The 15392-nt window shown below is 44.7% G+C and overlaps 1 protein-coding gene across 8 annotated transcripts in view; it reads left to right on the top strand.

Moving 5' to 3' along the window:
* The window catches only part of RAP1A (RAP1A, member of RAS oncogene family), a 63528-nt gene that overhangs the window by 21354 nt on the left and 26782 nt on the right, over nucleotides 1-15392 (top strand). For 4 of the 8 annotated variants that reach the window (XM_090026043.1, XM_090026045.1, XM_090026044.1 and 1 more), the window contains one exon: nucleotides 13035-13105. The exons of the other annotated variants lie outside the window; for them this stretch is intronic. The gene's annotated coding sequence lies outside the window, so the exon portion shown is untranslated. The remainder of the gene's footprint in view (nucleotides 1-13034; nucleotides 13106-15392) is intronic. 8 annotated transcript variants of the gene reach the window in all.

Here is a 15392-nt window from a genome sequence, read left to right as displayed (position 1 = left end):
CCTTTAGCCACCATCTCCCTGTCTTGCACCTTAACCACAAGACTCCTTCGTTCTGCACATCTTACTTTGCAGTTCTTTGAGGTCATACAGTGGTGATCGAGAGCCAGCCTCCTTTTCCACAAACGATGGAGATTTTTGGGAAGGGCTGGGGGGGGTTTCTGGGGTTAGCGAGGGGATGGCAACTTAAGAGAGCGGTATTCGGTGAAAATCGTGACCCAGTTTATAGCATCTTTTGAAGCTGGCACGCAGTGCGTTTATATGTTCAGCATTAAATAGACTTGTTTATAGTAGCAGTGATTCACTATTTTACTCAGAGGTAAAAATAACCAGAACGTGTGTTTGTAATGTTCCAAGAATCTGCCCATCTCGGAGGGGAATGGAGAAAATGACGGGTGTTTTTATACGACAGGCAGCATAAAGGAACCAGCAGTGATTTAATGTCCAGGCGGTCACTTAAATCTCTCCCCATCCCTGAATTTCAAATGAATTGCAATTTCTTTCTTTCTGAAGAAAGTAAATATTTTGGTCTCAGCGTGAGGTATCAGGCCTGTAATCAGAGGGCAGTGCAAGTGGTATGAAAGCTCAAGTGCTTAGGGGAGGCATTTCTATTTTTTTTTTCCTGCTAATTTGGTAACTGTTGCTCCTTCCGCTCCCTTCCACCTCCTCTCTCCACTTGAGCTGATCTGTATCTCTCTAGCACCACAATGTGAGTCGTACAAAGTGACAGTAAGGGGCTGAAATAATGATAAAGGTTTTTGGTGCAAACGCATAGAGGAGGTAAGATTTTTTTGGGTGATCTTTTTCTTTTTCTGTCTAGGAGTTTTGTGTTTATGCTGATGTGTTTTACTGCTAGGGTCTGCCCATCAAGGACCCTTTTTTATTCCTCTTCCCTATTTTTAAAGTAGGGCTGTCAGTCTAATTTGCGTCAAGCTTGCAACTCTTGAGCAAAAATGCAGTCTGCAGTGTTTAATTATAGCATTGCTGCCTGTAACCCTGTAGTTGAGTCTGTGTCAGCACTTTCATTATAACTCCCTGTTTTCAGGTGCATGTAACTCGGCTATGAACAAATACTGCGAGCAGAAGAGCCAGATATGCAGTCCTTGCCTCTGTCGATTCTCCATATTTGGACCATAGCTGGTTAGAACTGTAATGTTTTACTAGTTTGAGTTGATATATATATATATAATTTTGAAGGTCAGGCTCTGGAACATATGCTGCTGGTATTCTGGTAGGCCTGTTTTGAAAACCCAAAGGCATAAAACCTGCATTGACGCTAGGCTTCTTTTTGCTACCTTCTCCCACAAGCGGTGGGAGCTCTTGTATATGTGGCACTCACGTGTATGTAGCCATGTTCTGAATAGGGCTGAGCAACATCCATTCAAGATGCATCTGCCACCTGAGGTCCTGGCTACATCAGGGCTCCCATTCTTGACACCAGCTGCTCGTGACACTTGTGGGGAAAACTGAAGAAGGGCTTACTGGCCCCGTCTGCAAGGAGGTGTGGGAGGGGAGGTTGGAATAAGGGTCAGAAGGCAACTAGACATCTAGGGCCAGGCAATATGTATGTATATGTTAAAGACACTTCTGTGTTGTGCAAAAGACCCATGGAGAAAGGGGAAACTGAGTGGGACCCCAGGGCACGTTCCAACATCCTGCTGGCCCCCGGGTGTATAGCAAGTTTCTCAGAGCCAGTTTAATCAAACTTGTGTCTGTGTTGTTTGCAAATGAGAGATCCTCATTGCAGCCGTTATTATTTAATTTCCTCCAAACTTTTCAGGGTTAATAACATTTAACTACTGAATGAATGCTCTCCAAAAGGATTTTCTGAGAACAGAAGATGGTTTCCTCAGGGCAGAGGTCTTGTCTTCCTGACTCAGAAAAGCAAAAGACCTGGAGCATTTAATCTGTCAGCATCCACATAGCGAGAGCCCTGACAGCAGGTTATTAAAAGGGTTTTTAAAGAAGAAAGGAATGAGTCTCTGTGCATAGGGAACGGTATCAAGAAGGAAGATCTTGTAGGGAGGGGTGTTCTGGTTAGCTTAATGCGTCTTTCTGCGCTTCAAAGCAAGCACTGCAGTGTTGGAGGGACAAGGGACAGAGAGTGAAAGGGAGAGTCCCGCCAGCCGACGGAGCCATGCTAGTTGCAGTCGGCTCGTGTGGGCAGCAGCAACGACGAAGACTTAGCGTGCGGGCTAGGCTGAAGAAGATGCCTTAGTTCTGAGGGACCTGCATCCCGGTGAAGGCGTGAGCAAAATCTTACTCGGAGGCCTGCCTCTGGCTTGGGCAGGCATCGTCTCATAGGGTTACAGGTGGTGCTTGCACATGAAGCAGACAGGATTCAGAAACTTCCCCGTGGCCACGGAGGGGGAGGTGAAGCTGCCGTGGGGAGCACAGCCTACCCAGGCCACGGAGAGGAGTTTGGGGAAGCTCCCTGTGTTGTTAACACAGCAGGGGAACTGCTGCTCCCCTAATCTCTTTTTTATATATGTTTCCAACGCCTGAGCGAGCTTCAAAGGGAAGCTGTTTGGGAGCCTGAGGTGGTTAATGATATAAAGAGATGCTGTCTCCTCTGGGAAAATAGCCATGGGAAATCTGTCTGACCTTGGCCTGTGACCATACCCCAATGGCATGCTCATTCTGGCTACTTAAGACCGGTTTGCAACACACTGCACCCTTGCTTAGGAAAGGATCTTGTCCCCTGACTTCTTGCTTATTGTGTGCGAGCACCTGGGGTGCTTAACTTGCCCCGAGGCACTTAATGAGAGTCTCTGCCTCACCGTTGACAATGGGATGAACCAGAAGGAGTCCAGACACACGGAGATCAACTGAACCGTTTGGACGTCGGAGGGAGCCTTTGCTGAGCTAGAAATGCAGGCGGCTCGCCCCAGGTGCCAGTAGTTGTGAGAGTACGAGGCCCTTCCTGTTCACCGGTGGGTGATGGGTCTATTTCCAGGTAACAGGAAAAGCGTGTTCATGTGTCGATGACTTGCAGGTTATTTTCTGCAGAAGTACCACAGATGGGAGAGAGAAGTCTGGGAGCAGCTTCTCAGTCTCACTGAGACTTAAATTGACTAAAAATGGTGCAGCTTAGTGCAGGTGGCAGCTTTGCTCCCTGTTTTTACTTCCCTGCCCCCGTTCCTCCAGAAGAAGTGCAACGTGTCCGGAGTCTCACAGCAGGATGGACGAGCACGACACCACGTGCTGGTGAGCCTCAGCAGTCCGGTCAGTGTGTGGCATGGCTGTCTGTAGATAACTGGCTTTCCTTCTCAGAGTAAAGTCCTTTTTGTACATTGACATAAAACCGCTGTAATTGAGTCTGCGGCTGACACAGCGCACGGGCCAGATCTTCACTGCAGCAGCCCTTATCCCAGGGATCTGCTTGGCAGCAGACTGGTTACGGTGGCTTGCTGCAGCTCTGGAGGTATGAATTCAAGCCCTGCTCTGGTTTGAGGACCTTCCCGTGCTTTAACTGGAGTCAGTCATTCAGGCTGGGCAGAGGCAGCCAGATGTGATGCTGGCTGGATCACATCGCTCCCTTGGGCGCTGTTGGCCACAGAGGCTGGTGTGCTTGAGCCGCGTGAACCCGATGAGCCACTTGGCTCCGGAGGATCTCTGGCTTGTGCTGCTGCGTGGCCGTGCTGCTGTCTCCACACATTACGATTAACCAGAAAGCTGCAATGTTAATTGGAAGTATTCGCGCTGACATTCTCCTGGATTCCCTGGCAGTAACAGTTACTGTATTTGCATCTCCTAAAATGCAAATCGTTTGAAATGGTGGGGACAGGGTTAGTAGCAAGTGGTGACATCCACCAGTCTGCCTGGGGGGAATTTAACTGTACACTATGGCATTAGGTTCATTTACATATTGTAAAAATGGGGAATATGTAATACGCTGAGTAAGGTCAACACAAATCTGAGATGCATGTGTTAACTGAGGTGAGTAATGGACGGTTCACGTACAACCTTTCTTATAAACCTACAGGAAGCACTGGCAGGAAACAAAGTGATTGGGATTGAGGACCTATTTCTGATCATTGTACTGCATTTTTGTCTCTCGTGGCTTAGAGTCGGGGGACAAGGTCCGGATTTGCTGGACTCTCCTAGAGTTTATGACTATCAGAGTGCAAAGTTTGTTTAAAACAAAATGTGAAAGCAGCGGGAGCATTGGCCTCACTCCCCTCTTCTGAGCCATCACAACCAAGTTTGCACTCATGGCCCTTTCCAGATAAGTGTGTGCAGTGCAGGAGTGGGAAATCTCTGCAGCCAAGTGACTCTTTGGCTCTAAGCAGCGCCCTTCTTTCTTGAAGAATGGAATTTTGTCTTTGTTCAGGGGAGATCAAAAACCTGGACTCAAGTAAATATTTAGCTTGGTGCCTTCTGCAGAGTAAATGCTCTGAATTCTTAGAACAGTATTTCCAGCAGCCTGCGCATTGTTTCAGTAATTTCAGTGGACAGGATTGGTTCGGTTTGTTAATCTGTTAAAATGCAGTCATGTCTGTGTAATACTACCCATTTGATATGTACTGGAAGCATTAGTCACCACCCAAAGTATCATTTCCTGCTGTTTTGGCTGTCTTATCTGGAGAAGAGTAGAGCATGTTTGAGAGTTCATTTTAGTAAGTAGGAGTTCAAATATGATCAGCTTTCTCCACCCTCTCTCTCTCCCCTTCTTTTGGCCAAGCATTTGGCTTATGACTCATGTATTACTGATGAAGGGGGAGAAATAATCTTCCTGCTGATCTGGTCTTTCTGACTCCTTCAGAGAGATTTTTCCCTTAATCGGCAATTCATCTAGGGTGAAACATGCTCTAGTACGTAGCCTTAGAGCATCTGACTACCATATAAACCTTCCTACTTGGGCCTGAGCTGGTGTAGAGAGCTGCAGAAGGCCTTGGGGTATATTTTCACTTGAGGAACAGTTCAGTAGTTGTTTTTAAACCCAGACTAGGTTATCATAGCCCGATGGCCTCAAATGGGAAATTTTAGGATGGAAATCAGGAGGGACTTTCTGACTGTGAAGGCAGTTAAGCATTGGACCGGGCTTCCTAGAGAAATTATGAAATCACCATCCTTGGAAGTTTTCAAGAGCAGGTTGGACAGATGCTTATTGTGGATCAGCAAGAAAAAAATAGGATAATGGGAAAGTAGGCAATGTTTGACCACCCTCGTAGTCAGAAAGTTCCTCCTAGTCTCCATCCTCGGTTTCGCCTGCCGAAGCTCGAGGCCATGTGTTTGCTAGGAAATGGACCAAATTTCAGGCTTGTTCCTAAACAAGATAGCGAAGTTTCGGTCCTTGCTGGGGAAGTCTCGGGGGGTTTGTACGGGATTCTTTGAGTACTCCTGATTCTGCACTAAAAAGGAGCAGAGGAAGCCACAAAATATATCTATTTGCCATCTTCCATGATCATGTCTGCTGGTCAGCTCTTGTGTGCTTTGTAGACTTGTATTTGTGGGTTTTTTAGGTCTTTGTGCATTGGCTACAGCACAGGCTTCAGCACTTTTAGGGTTTCAGAGCATGGGCTTGAAGGAAGAATGCAAAAGTGTTCAGTGTTTAAAAGCATGGGGAGTAGATGGCTACTCTGTCCCAACTTATGGTTGTAGATAGGTCTGGTTTACTCTTTGTAAGTGAGGAAGCAGGACAGACCAGCTTGCGGATGTTTCAGCTGGCAGCCTGGCTACAGTGATGCATGGGTACATGCCTGTGTGTGGGTAAGTATACACATGCCAGGGTGTTTCAAGTGATTGTACTCAACAGCAATAAGCTTTTAAACTGATGTTAATTTGTAAAATCCTGGCCAAAAAAAAAGGGAGTGGGGAAGGGAAATGCTTTTTCTGGTGCATGGCAGTCCCAAAATCCGAACCATTCAGCATGCCTTTAGCGTTGCCATTTTGTACCTTAGATATCCCAAATGGGGGGATTTTAGAACCAATGTCTTCCCTTCCCCTCCACGTCTTTGTTGTTGCAAATGCTAACAGCCTAGAAGGCCTAGGTTTTTGATAGGTACAAGCTGACTTCCTTGAAATATCATAAAGCTGGAGGGTGGTTGTGCTTCACGGTTGCCTTTTCGAGATGTTTACAGCAAGGTACTAGGGCTGCCTTTCAGATGAATACTGAGCCCTCTTTATTGGACATTGTTACACAGAGGACTTCTGAAAATCTCACTCCGTTCTGAACATTATTCGCATTGTTGATGTCCTTTCCATTTGAGAAATGCAGTGAACTGGTGTCAGCAGAGATTATTGTGGTGCTCTAAACCTTGCTCTCTGTGCTTTTCCATCAGCTGCTCCGTGTTTGGGAACAGAAGGTGGCTCTTTGAGACATGAGGGTTTGATCTCCAGCTCTGTGCAATCAGGACTGTTGAGAGCCTCTTTCACGAGCTTGAACCCAACAAGCGTTTTCCTGTGCAATTTTCGCAAGAGAAGTGCTTCACAATGTATAAATCTGTTCTGATTTCCATGACCATAGCATTCTCTCAAAACCTATTCAAGATTTCTCTCAAGCTCTCTTTAAACAGCTGAACTTTTAGCTTCAATAAAGCACATAGGCATGAACTAGATTGTAAATCTCATGGTCTATAAACCCCCGCCTACAAATAAAACAGCGAATGCTTATATTAGATCCGAGTGTTGCAGAGTCCTTTCCAATGAAGGCCACAGATAAAGATAAGAATCCTGCCTGTTGCATTAAATTGGAGATCTTTTCCAAACTTGTAAACTTGATGTTGCGGGGCGAGGGCTGGGACACAGCAGGGGAGGTTTTCCGAAGTACAGCAGGTAGAGGTGGGCACCTAACTGCCCCTTGTGCCCTGAACAGATGGAAGTCAAGGGGTCTCATAGCAAAGAATCTGTCTTTTAGGATGAAAATACTGATACCGAGGGGCAGAGGGTTTGGCGAGGGAGAAAGAAAGACTAGGCTTCTGGATGCGTACGTGAAATTAGGAACAAACCTAGCCTCCAAAAACGTGATTCATAGAACGGTGGACAGAAATAACACCATACTGTACATCTTGTCTAGTCTAACTTGGTACAAGAGGAACATCAGGCAGGCTATTGAGACATTTATCTGCCAGTGATTTCTTAAGCAGAGAGAGAGACTTTTCTTTGCAGGATGGCTGTTATTTCTAGTGGATTCGTATGGACTATAGTGTTGTTTCTGTTGTTATTCTAGTGGAGGAAAAAAAGATTGCGATTGTGTCCATTAAAAAAGCATTTGAGGCAGAAATTCCAGATAAATAGCTAAAGGTTGCGTGGGTATTAACGAATTAATTTGTGCTGGTAATTGGAACTGCCTGAAGAACTTGGCAGCAGGGATAACGCATGTGAATTTCCCCAGGGCGACTTTTTGGACATAGACCGTCGTCTTTGGGTGACATGGCACAAAGAAGACAAGATTGACTATTGGCTATTTACATTTATTTTGGCAATCCTCAGCCGCTGCAGTCGTTTTGATGAGACAGTTTTACCAGATTCTAGCTAATGAACTAATAGGTGATAATTTGAGCCCTGCATCTGAACTATGGGGTGCTACCCACCACCCAAAGCAAGAGAGTCAGTTCTTCAGGGTTTTGTGTGTCGGGTATCCCAAACACCAGATTTTACCGCATCTTCAACTCTTCTATGAAATATGAACTTTCATTTCTACAATCTGTTCTCCTCTGCCTGAAGAAGGGTGTTTGTGCCCGAAAGCTTGCAATTAAGAACTTTTTTTTTTTTCTTCCAAAAATGTAGCTGGTCTAATAAAAGATATCACCTCTCCCACGACTTCTGATTCCTTGAGGATTTCCTTGCTCTGAGAATACTCCGTGGCAGTTACCGTGAGCCTGGACACCATCTTCACCTCTGAGTATTTTCATTTGGCTGGCTGGGCGGATAACTGAATAGAGAGATGCTATTACAGAAGTTGTAAAAGCCCAGTCATGTAAAGTTAGGCCCAAGCTTTACTACTTTCTTCAGTAAGGCAGTGCATTATCACATTAAATGCAGGTAGTTTGTATATCTGACAGGTCATGAGTCCTGCATTTTTTTTCAGCGGAAAGCTCCATTTTGCTGCTTATTTTTACAGTCATTTAACTACAAGTCTGTTTTTTGTAAAAAATACTCTTAGTTTTTGGCCATTTAAATGTGTGACTTCTCCGAGGCAGAATCAGTCCAAATTCTGAGTGTTTTGCTTTTAAAGTGTTTGCCCAGACAGTTGCATCTGGGTGCAAAGGCAGAGTTGTTGGGGGTGGAAAGTTATGAAAATCAGGGCCTAGCTTCATCAGTATCTCTCAGTTTAATTAAATTAAAGCCTTTGCCTTTACCTTTGAAGTGGGAGGTATTGACAAAACTAAGAATGCCGGTGGCATTGCTGTAGTCCCTTGACAGCACATAGACAAACATGTTTGTCCTTCATGAGATCCTTTAGCTTGTGAGCCAAAATAAATGTAAATAGCAAAGTGTACGCCTTTTCCTTTTTTTTTCCTTTTCCTTATTCCAAGTAGTGGAATATTGAAATGTCTCCAGAATTCAAAGTGAACCTTGGGTTCATTATGATACCATTAAAATATAATGAGCTTTACGATAGAAATGTCATCTTCAATTTCAAAATAGGCTGTCAGGGGGAAACCCCTTTTTCTCTAGAGAGGAAGAAATGAACTTGAAAAATCTGTTACAGGGCTCTTTTCCCTTGGACTGAAGGCACTGCTTGAAATTCTGGGACCCCAAAGTGAAAGGCTCAAGGTCTCATTTTCCAGCAGTTCGAAGGACCTGCAGGTTGGAGTTTGCATACGTGTTGCGTTGCAAAACTCTCGTCTCCAGAGGTGGACGTAGTCCTTCGCTTGCACCGTTCGAAAGGTCCCTGCTTTGAGGGAGAGATCACACATTAATTTGGGCTGACAATAAAGTGCTTGAAGGCTTAAAAACCTAATTTGAAGACAGTCAGCAGTGGGAGTGCTCCACAGAAGTGGGTTTTGAGGGGGAGGGAAGTGTGGCGTATAGGAGACAGGATTTCTTCCCAAGCCTATAGGAAATTGGGAAGACTGGGCCTGAAGCTTGGACTGAGTAAAGGGGAGAAGGGAATTGTTAATCCTAGAGGATTACTTGTGCATCCGCTCCTTAATATGCTCATAAAGAAGGCCACAGCTTAACCTAGGGAATTGCACTGTGGCGATTGATGCTCCATGTGGCTATCCCCAAAAGAGCCTGTCCCAGGTAGGAATCTGGAAGACTGCTGCCTGACAATCACTTTTTGATAATGCCAGTGGCCACAATGCCTGGAGCTGGAAAATAATATCTGTCTTGCTTTTCTATGCAGGCAGGAGGGCTGTGTCGTAAATGGAGCAGTTCATAGTTGTCTGGAAGTGTAGGGCAGGAGCAAAGTTCATGTCAAAACCGTTGTGTAGGAGGGACATTGCAGCCTTACTAAGAAATCTTTCTTTAATTAAGGTCCTATGCATGGGCTGATGCATCTCCCTTGCAAGTGGAGCAAAAGGAGCAGGGATGTGGGGGAAGCTCAGTGACGTGGGTGGCAAACCTCCTTGTTGAAACCCAGGGGAGCAGAATTGGGTGAAAGCTGAGCATTTTTTTAAATTGCATCTTCAACGTATGCACGCCAGAAGCAGAGAGATCCTTGTGGCCAGGAGATGAACCTATACGCTGCTGGAGGAGGAGTATGAGTTCTAGTAATGACTTGGATGGCACAATTGCACAGCGATCGGGCAAATAAAAAAAGCAGCGACTAGTAAGCAGAATCCTTGCAAAGCTTCTCACCATATGTGATGCTGCAAGCAAATCTGTCTGCTCACTTTTACTGTGCTGTTTCCCTAACTCTGGGTGACAGTGATGGAAATTGTGTGTGAACTTTTAAGGGGAAGAAACGGGCCCCTCCAAAATGGATGCTTACTCTGCAGTTTGTCCTGGAGAAGGAGTTTCAGTGGGTACCTGCATGGGACACCCCAGCACAGTTGTGACTTCTTCTTATTTAACTTCCAGTCTGATTTTACTCGGGACCGCCAGGGGCTCGGACGCCGTGCGGCATGCGCGGTCAGCTGCTGGGAAGGGAGCTGGTACCATAGTTTGGCCTCCGCAGTCTGTGCCTGACGTCGGCATCTATTGCACCCCGGTGGCACCAGCCTGCTAGCCATGCTCCAGCCCAGATGTGGAGGGGGGGTGGTCTCTTAGAAGGGAGGATGTGAAGAGGCCACTTCCCTCTTGCTGAACTCAAGAGGCTGCTTCTGAAGACATGCTGAGAGCCTGACAATTTTTAAAACAAATGCATTTGCTTGTTGCTAACAGCGCTTCATTAAGAGCATTCCCTGTGTGCATTTTGCTTTCTTTTTGTGCTGCGTGCTTGCGCTTCGCACTAAGAAGCTTCCTGGCGAAAGATTATCAATCCTACAACCGTGAGGTGACAGGTGCCTCAGGGAAACGCTTCCTCAGCCTGACGAAGGGAGTTTGTACCCAAAAGCTTGCAAAGAACTTTTCCCAACTATTTTAGTTGCTCTAGTAAAAGACATCAGATTTACCCAAAGGATCGTCTCAGGGAAATGTCGAAACATAACCTGGCCAGAGCCTCAGCTGGTGTGGTTTGATGAAACCCAGCTTACTCCCCCTGGCCCAACACTCAGCAGGAACAAGCATATTTTTTGAGCCTAAGCCAGTAGGTAGTCTGTGGACAGATGAGGCTATTAAATGTGATCACTTTTTATTAGACCAACTGAATCATTGGAAAAATTGCTCTTGGCAAGCTTTTGGGCACAGGCGCCCTTCTTCAGGCATAGGGAGAGTCATCTGGCGTGCGTTCGGGTCGTCCGTGGAGCTCAGCAGTTCGGTGGTGAAACCTCTTTCTCTCTCGCAGTAGTTTCCTGCTCAGTGAGGCACAGGTCAGGATTCCAAGAACTGAAGTGAATCACTTCACTTTGGACGGTAGTGTTCGTTTCCAGGAGCTTTCGAGACCTAGGAAACTCAAAAAAACCCCACTACTTTTTTGCTCACAAGTGTTTTGTCCGTTTCCACGAAGACCACTGCAGGCTTCTCCGAAATGAGAAGGAAAACGGAGCCGAACCGTACAGCAATCTGGATATTAGATGAAGCCAACAGGAGGAGATTCAGCGTTAAGTTTAAAGCCCTGTAGCTAAAGAGGAGATAAACAGCATAGATCCAGATTACCAGGGATATAACAAAGCAGCCACACGCAGGGCATGAAAGCCAAAGATAGATTTTCATTGGAGTCTGGATACTAATTTAACACTGTTTCCGATAAAAACACACTCTCAGGAAGTTACTTGACTTGGGATAGGAGGTGGCCTATCGAAGACTGTGGAGGTGTGATCCCTAATAAAAGTGTATGAACTATTAACTCTGAATTGCCAGGCACGCGTCTGTATATCCTAAGGGGGAATTGGCTTGAGTTTTGCTTGTGAGGAGGCACTGGGCAAACTGCAGTTTCTGACTCGTGCCAAGTTTTGGTGTTGTGTAATAATGTTTATTCGTTTGAAGAGAGCAGCATTGAAAGGCAGCGGACTTGAGTACTGTCAATCCAAAATGGTGACATTATGGTTTTTTGTAACTATATTTTGTGGGGTTAGGTTACTTTTGAGTTTTTGGGTTGCCTTGAGTCGCTTTAAAGCTTTCTCGCCACAATCCTGAGTGGTAGGGAGTTCTTGAAAAAGACAGAGCATGAATGCTGTGATCCTCATGTAATCGGGGGCTTCCGAGTCAGGGGCTATAATAAGAGCAGGAAATATGTGGAGAGTTTCTAATTCCGGTGGATAATATGAAATGTATGTATTTTTGTTGGGAAAGGAAGAAAAAGTGGGTGGTCAGTATTAAGTCCAATCCTTGTTCTGAAGTGAGCAAGTGTGCTTGCTCATTTTAAAGATGCACCACTACCTTCTAAAACAGAAGCCCAAAATCTTCCCCTTATAAATTCAGAAATCCTCTGAAACCTTGTCATGGCTCCATTGACATAGGGGGTTGCACTCTTGTCTGTGTATTCAGTTTTTGGAGAGCCAGCATCATGGTATTCCTCTAATTCGGCCTTTGGCTTACTACATGGTAGTCCTGTTTTGCTCTGTTGTATTTTCAGAGTGCTCTCTGGTGATAGAGCAGCGTAATAATTCATGGCTTTCCCTGACACGGGATCTAATTTGACATTAAAAAGGAGGGGGAAAAAACCCAAGTCCTTGAAGTTTTTGAGAGAGAAAATATTACAACAGAGCATAAAGTGGGTCGTGCAAACATGGTGTAAACCCTTCCTGATCGTGTCTTACTCCTTGAGTACAATGCAGTCACTTCTGTACAATGCCAGCCTGTTCAGCAGTGTGCATAATGTGCTGTAAGAATGTGCGGTGGGAGGCCAGAGCTGCTGAGAATAGCATCTGCTTATACAGTTATGTCGTTCCACTGCAAGCCGAAGAGGTTTTGTGTTTTAGGAAACCTGTATCTAGTACATTGTGCTTTTATGGAGGAGGAGCTTAATGATCTTGCTGATTCGTTTCCTATGTTCTGTTCGTTGTATAAAACCTATCCTCAGTCGTAAAACAAGAATACCCTAAAACCGTATTGTACTATATTGCCCCCTCCTCAAACCTTGTCGATCCAGTATAAAATGCCCGTGGGCAATTTGAGAGGATCACAAATGCAGGGGACAATTCAGCTATATTCACATCCAGGTTTTCCAGTTGACCTGGCTCTTTCAGTGGTGAACACAATAGGAAGGACCTCCACAGGGAGCTCATTAGGGTGAATAGAGTCCATCCTTGGGGAGGTGGATGGGACTCTAAAAGAGAAGACAGTATCGTGTTATCAAACTCGTGTCATTCTTAAGGTGTCTTGAAATCTCCCTAAAGTTGGTGTGTTTGGGGTAATTTGATACCAAAAGCCAAAAATTGCTCCGAGTTTCTTCAGCGGTATGAAATATGTATAATTGCTTAAGTCACACCAAGAACACGACTGCTTTGATGCTACACCATACTCGCGTCTAATTTTCACTCTACAGTTTACATATTGAAAAGTGTTCTGAAATACTTAAATTGCAATATTTTATTTTTTTTCAGTCCTCCCGTAGGGAGCTTGGAAAAACCTCCAGTAGGGCTGTTAACACTGATGAGAGATCTTGTATGCCAAGGTATGAGTTTTTCATGTTCCTAGCATATATTTAAATATGACTGGCAGTTGTGAAAGTATGGCATTGGGGAGGCAAGCAAGAAAGTATATGAATTGTAAAATGTGTCACAGAAAAGTTAAAAACATGTTTTAAATGCTGGTTCCTGCAGTCACAGCGAGTCAGAGGGGGAATTGCTGCTTCCTAACTTCATTCACAAGTCAGATGAATTATGCGTGTGTGAAGCCAGCCCCAGGTTTTTATTTGTTTAAGGCCGGTCAGGGAATACTTCTATTGCTTTTAAAAAGTCTTCTGTCACAATCTTACTTAGATGGAGGGAAGTGTCTTGTACTTTGCATTTCTTCCGGATATGCAAAACCAGCAAACCACAGTTCTTACCCAGCCGGCTTCAAGCCGAGCAGCACATATGTGCCTGATCTTACTTGTGACTCCATCTCCAGTAGCAGGAAGAAGGGGAACCAACCAAATATTAACCGACTTCTTCAGATATATAAAGTTATATTGAGACATTTATGTTTGAAAGAGCTTGTGCCACGTTTCAGGTCAGTGAGAAATTCTTGTGCTCAGCATCTCTTCAGTAACGGGATCTTCTTCCATCTCCCCCACGTGCCGATTTAGAAACTTTTTACTGATTCATTTGAGATTTCTTTTTTTCAACTAAGTGCCTATAGATTTTTGGAAGGGAGTGTGAGGATGGTGAAAAGAGGGGTTGGAGCTGGTGCAGGATCTAGAAAGGTTGTTTTAATTTACTGTATAGAACATCACAACGATACGAGCTCTCTGCTTTAAATGCTTCTGAAAACAGCAGCTTGGTGATAGTGGTCTTAACTTTTCTTTTTTCCTTATATGATGAGGAAAATATAGATCCACTGAACTCTTTTACAGAAGCATCCGTTTGTGGCCAACTACAGTAACTGGTCTGATGTAGCATAGATATCTGTTGCATTGGGATTGAGCCTTTCATTGCAAGACTTTCTGAAGCAGCATGGTGTATTGGGTTGGATTTCCAGGCTTACTGTCTGACACTTGCTCTGTGGCCTTCGGCTAAGAACTTCCTTATGCTTCGGTTACCACGATGTAAAATTAACTCTCTTTACTTGCCTGGGGTGATCTGAGTATGAATTGGTGTTTGGAGGACATTCTGGGCAAGCGCTGTCGTTACTTCTCTTGGTCCCCCCCCTTAAAGGATTGAGCCTGTAGCAGAACTGTCCCTTCTCTGATCGACCTTTTCAGTTCACGTGTTTTCTGCCTGCAGCAGGTTCCTGAGGCCCAAGAAATGATTGTGAATGATTTTGGTAAGCCAGAGCAACGTTAGAGCTGAAATCCCACACCACATGACTGAGGGATGGGTAACATTGCCCTCCTACTCACCTGATCCTCAGACATACACTACTCTTTCACAGCATGTGAGCTGGTGGAGCTGGAGCTGGCGCCTTAATGCTATGCTCCTTTAGCCCTGATTCAGCAGAGTATTTAAGCAGTTTCGTTGCAGTAGGTCTGAAAAGGGTGTTTACCTGTTAGAAATGTGCTTTAAGCGCTTGGCTGAATAGGAGTGGACATAAGTACATGCTCAGTGGCTCTGCTGAGTTGGATCCATAGGTCTTCTTTCAGACCTCTCTGTCACGTTGCCTGCAGAAAGTCTTACAAACATTTATTAAAATAATACCGTTTCTCTTTCCAAGCTTGCCCGTTTGTCTTTAGACTGTAATCTCAGCAGGGCAGGGATTGCTTCTTTTTGACTGTCTAGAAAGCTAGTTGTTTTTTATTTTTTGTGGATGCTCTATAAATAGAGTTTCTTTTATTAGACCAACTGATATTTCAGTGTCAAATCTGATATTAAACAGATACCAGATTTACCCAAAGAACCTTGTCTGCCTGTGTCCTTAGACCAACATGGCTACAACCTAGACCCCCATAACTAGAGTATCTTTTGCTTTCCAGAAGGTTTGCCTTTGTGGCAGCAACAATAGAAAAGAACTTCTTTATATTTTTCTAAAAGAAAATGGTCCTTTTTGTACCTAGATTTATGCTACAAATAATTGTTTCAACCTGCATTTTGATGTTGGAGTCACGATAGAAGGCAGGTACGATTTTTCTGTAGCTGTAAGAGATTGCAGCATGCTGGGGTGAGATTTACTCGTTGCTACAGACAAATCCAGTGGGTCTGGATTTCATGATTGCTATTATTTAACTTTTTTAGTTTAATAACTTCCTTATTGCAACAGTTGACCGGTGAATAGGAGATCTACGCTTTGCCTCATTTAGCTATTCATTTTAAACAGGCAGGTTT

This window comes from Crocodylus siamensis, chromosome 13 (assembly GCF_052110815.1).
Source record: "Crocodylus siamensis isolate JL-2025a chromosome 13, ASM5211081v1, whole genome shotgun sequence".
Lineage (NCBI taxonomy): Eukaryota > Metazoa > Chordata > Crocodylia > Crocodylidae > Crocodylus > Crocodylus siamensis.
The sequence above is the reverse complement of the archived record's forward strand: the minus strand, read 5'-3'. Positions and strand labels throughout refer to the sequence as shown.